The sequence below is a fragment of the Geospiza fortis genome, unplaced genomic scaffold (assembly GCF_000277835.1).
Source record: "Geospiza fortis unplaced genomic scaffold, GeoFor_1.0 scaffold130, whole genome shotgun sequence".
In the NCBI taxonomy this organism is placed as follows: domain Eukaryota; kingdom Metazoa; phylum Chordata; class Aves; order Passeriformes; family Thraupidae; genus Geospiza; species Geospiza fortis.
Genome location: NW_005054300.1, coordinates 16,008,664 through 16,013,680, shown reverse-complemented (window position 1 = coordinate 16,013,680; position 5,017 = coordinate 16,008,664).

The following is a 5,017-nucleotide window of genomic DNA, read 5'->3' as shown; positions in this document are numbered from 1 at the left end:
ACACAGGATGGAGCGGGATGCGCGCTAGAAGGGCTCCACGGGCCGGCCGGGCCGGAGCGGGCTGAAGGCGGGGAGCCCTCGTGCTCGCCCCTGCAGCCCTCTGTGCTGCCCCCTCCCAGCCCACCATTGTACAGCGATTGTTTGGGGATGTCTGAGGGAATCTCGTTTGTCCGTGTGAGGTTTTTCAGGGGTTTTCCCACATTTCCTTACAGCCCCCTTACCCCAACAGAGACGGAAAAGTTTCTAAAATTTCATCATTCCACACAATGGCTCCGGAGAGCACCTTGGTGGGGAATGCGGCGCGGCTGTCACAGGTGCGGCATAATTGGGATCGGCGGGGACACGGGAGTCACGGGCTGCCCGTCACTCACCGGCAGCGCCCCGGCAGTTTGGGCACTGACGCGTCTCGAAACGCGGCTGTCCCTGAGTCACCCCGCAGCGCAGCCCCGGCCGTGCGCTCAGCATCGCTCCGGAGCCCGCCTGCGCTTGGGCCGCAAACCTGCCCCAGGGGTTACAGTAATAGCAGTCCCGGTTTAATTTAGTGAAATATCGCTCATGATTTATAGGATAATAACAATACATATAATTTTAAATTTTCTTAATTTAGCAACTTAGATGAAAGTACTCAGTACATATTGATATTACTTTTTAGATATTACTTTGAATTCTCCAGTTTCCATCCTGATTTCAGGTATAAGTACTTCCAAAAGTTCTTCAAATTCTTAATGCCATAAAATGTCTAAAAAAAAAAAAGAAAATCAAGCATGATTCTAATAGTTTTCACATTCCTTTGTAGGGGGATATAATATAAGAAAGATAGTGTAGAAAGTAATCTTACCCCTAAGGATTGCAGCTGGGCCAATTAGCAAAGATTAGGAGCAGGCCTGACTTTAACAGGCCACAGCTGTAAGCAATGAGAAGAAGATGCTGTAAAAGAGTGGGGTGGGTGGGTGAGAGGGGAGCTGGAGTCAGTTGGCTGCTTTGTGAAGAAGGCGTCAGTGCTCTGAGGAGATGCCCATGAGAAACACCAAGAAGGCATGAAACTTTTGTTATAAGGAGACAACAGTATGGAACCCCTGCAATAAGATGACAACATTTCTTGTATTATAAATTAGTTATTTTAATGAAGTTTACAGTAATGCAGCAATGTAACACAGTATAACAGAATCATACAAAGACAGCCCGTATGTGAGGAATAGTAAACTTTCAATCCCACCTAAGTTCTTTGTGCCAAGCAGCTAAAAGAGCCTTCATCAGTGACATTCACTGAATCAGCAGAAAGCTGTCAATCAAGGCACTGCCATGACCACAAAGATCAGGGCAGAATTATAATATGCAATTACAAACAACTGAGAAATCCTGGACGAACACCATTTTTCAGGCACATGCTCCAGACAGACCTTTAACTGCTGATGCTGTAGGGATGACTATAGCAGGTACCACACTCTGTAACTACAGAACCATATAAGCTATGTAAAAAGGTCCATCTTGTCCTGAGGGTCCACAGAAATGCCTAAGGAGGAGTGAAAATGGGGAGAGGGGTGTGTTATAGGCCAGTATACTTTCAACCTGATACTGCTTTCACTCCAGAGAACTTCCTGAGCTGACTTTGGTATGTAGCCATCTTTTTTTAATTCTGTTACTCCTCCCATGTACTTATCCACTCATTGGACCAGTTTTAAATCAGCAGCTTCCTTGGTGATGAACTGGAAGCTGCCCTTCCATAGGCCTGCTGCTCAGAGCATCAGGAATCTGTTTGAATATTGCTCCAATTGCCTTCATCAATGTGCCTTACTTCTTGTGCTGGAGGAGACAAATTGTTTGGTATCTATCTTTGTCATACAGACCTACAGCTCTTCTCTCATTTCAAGACTGAAGAGTCACAGCCAACTCAATGATTATTTATAACAAAGCTCTTCCATGCCTTTGAATCATCTTTGTTATCCTTCTCTGAGCTGTTCCACTTTTACAGATTTTTGGGATAAGAGGAGCTTTGCACAGTATTCAAGATAAGGATGAACAATGACTTTGTGCCTACAATGCCATGCTGGTATTTTCTATTTCTTTACCAATAACCTTAAGGTTTTTTGTTTGGTTGGTTTTTTTTAATAGGAGCTAAATCAGCACTTCTACCTAGCTTGTCATATCTTCTCAGCTTCAAGTCCATTTTTGGTAAATTTTGACTTCTGTTAATGTAATCATCAACTAATTTTCTAGTAAAAAACCTCACACTCATTTTTAATAATGTTTTAATTGAAGTAACCACTAGAAGCCCAAATCAAAATTTTTCTGTTTATAACTAGAACAATGGACAGTTCTGGCCCTGAAGGATTTACTATTTAATAAACAAGACAAAAGATGAGCAAAAGAAAATACCATCTTGTTTCAACTTGGGAAACACAGTGAAACAGCTTTGAACTATTTTGCTCAGAAGAGTTCACAGACATCTTTGGTAGAGCAAACAACAGAGTTTTCCTCATTTGCAGGCCTTGGTGAGAAGACAAAACAGCAGTGATTTTTGTATTTGAGAATATGGACTGAATTATTATCTCTGGTTTTATGCAATAGAGCTACTAAATCACTTGTTATGGTCTACTCCTGCAGAGTCAGATGAATTACAGCTCATTCAGACAGCTTGACTAGGAACTTGTGAATTACAGAGGTCACTTTCCAAGAAGGACAGAAAAAGGTCTCCACAAACTGTCAAAAGCCACTGTCTCACTGCCAAATGAGGCTTAGAGCTAGCTCAGCAAACGTATACGATTTTAGGGGAGCTTTGAACACATCCATTTGTAGACTTGTTCATTGTTGAAACTCTGCAACATGTGGCAGGGAGGTAAGTGCATTTAGCTGGAAAATGAGTGCTCCTCCCACTAAACTAGATAGACAACAGAGCAGGAGTGCAGACAAAAGTCAAAAGAGCTGCTTCAGCAGAGCTCTCGTGGATATGGGTACCCGCCCTTACAGGTTTCATCATCCTCTCTCCCTTCCCCCAAAATTACACAGAAGTTAGAGATGGATAAACAAGGAGGGCCCTATTGAAATTAGTTTCTACATAGATAATTGTAAAACCACCTACTAAAGGATCCTTCTTATGTTATAGCAGAGAAATTTCTGCACAGGAAAAAGAACCTTGAATGATACAATAACAGAATTTCATGCTGATATGTTATTTACAGTTTGAAAGTTTTCATAAATGCTATCCAGTAACTGATTAAATATTGCCACCACTGTGCCAAGACAGCCAGGAAACAGTAAGAGCAGTCAAGTGGCTCTTCCAAAGAAACAGAAGGACTAAATACTTGAAAGGGGACCTAAAATTTGGGAACTTGGATTTCAAGGATCTTGAAATGGTGTTACCCCAGCAGACAGACAGTGCACTGATAAAAAGGTGATATGCATTCCTGATTCTAACTGTCCAGCTGCATACCTACTCATTTGTGACACAGGAATGTGGGTTAATTGTTAATCTTGGATTGATGCTGTTGGCAGATATGATAAGATTGCATTTTGCAATCTACCTACTGCAAGAATGCAACTACATGGAACTTAGCGTGGTCTGTGGCCCATTTTGATAAGCTCTTCATGGGGCTGTGTACTTGGACCATGCAAATAAAATCGCAAATACAGGCTGCAGCAATCTACCATTAAGTGCATTGCACAGGAACATCACTTGATACTGTGATACAGGGAGTTCCCACGATACTGATTCTGACATTCATAAGAATGAATGCACATATGGGACATGGGTATCTCAAGGACTCTGCTAATCAGGACTGTTAGAATAAGGAGAGGTCATACAGGTACTCAGCTTGATTTTAAGTGAGGAGAGCAGGAATTTGCAGTGGGCATTCCCACTCTCCACCTGCAAAGCCTGCATGTGTTGCATTTCAAAAGACTCAGCCTAATATTTTCTTCAAGGTTTTGGCTAAGGTAGAAGATGAGTGAAGAGCTGCAAAGGAACTCTGTGATCTGTGTCTGTGATATGCATTTATTTATGAATGGGGACTGGAGCGGGGGAGATGGTGAAAGACCTCTATTACACTAAATGATTGCAGTGTGAAATTAAACTATACAAGAGCTCAAAGGCCATAGAGTGGCCACATAGGTACACTTAGGGATAAAAAGAAAAAATGCTAATAAATATTTCCCCTGCTCCAGGTTTCCTCTTAGGAACTTGTAGTAACTCAGCTCACTACCTCAACATTCTCTCCAGCACACATTGTACTTAAAGGAGCAGTTTCCCCACATGACTTCATTCTAATTACCTACAAATAGTCATACAAGAAAAACCTCAATCCACTCATGCTCTTTACAGCTGTGATTAGCATTTTCATTTCAGAACTTCTGAGTGACATTGCTTGCCTGGAATTCATTACTCAATCTCCCTGCATAATGCATGGCAGCCCGCTGCTGATGTGTCACAGTGCCTCTATGCAGTGCCCAGAACACTGTCCATACACTGCAACAGCTGCCAACAGATAGATCACATCAGCCTGGCAAAGCACTTGGGACATTTAAAATGCCTGTTTTTAGATTCTAGGAAAAATGCAGCTACTACTCCCAGTGGCCTCACAAATCTTCAGGACATCAATAGGTGGTTCTGCCTGTGGGTGGGAGAGACACTGCATACTTAAAAAGCAGTATTAAGAGTTACAGGAGCCCTTCTACCTCTAAAACCACAGAAATTTCAATTGTAACACAACTTGAAATTTACAGGGATCAGTTAAGTTAATTTACCACCTCTGCTTTGAGGAACAAGTAATTAGGGAATGGTATCAGAAATACTTTAAGAATTGGTTAGTCATGATACTTCATGCTGTATGAGTAAGATGAGACTGGAGCTTTAATCAGCTGCCTGGTAAAGACTTGGGTTTTCTTTGCATTTGTCTTGTGTCCAAATCTATAAATATAAATCTAATATATAGGGATATATATAATACAGATCTATACCTATATTTATATACATAATACAGATATAATATGCATTTTGTATAGCATATCTTTCAGGTAACAG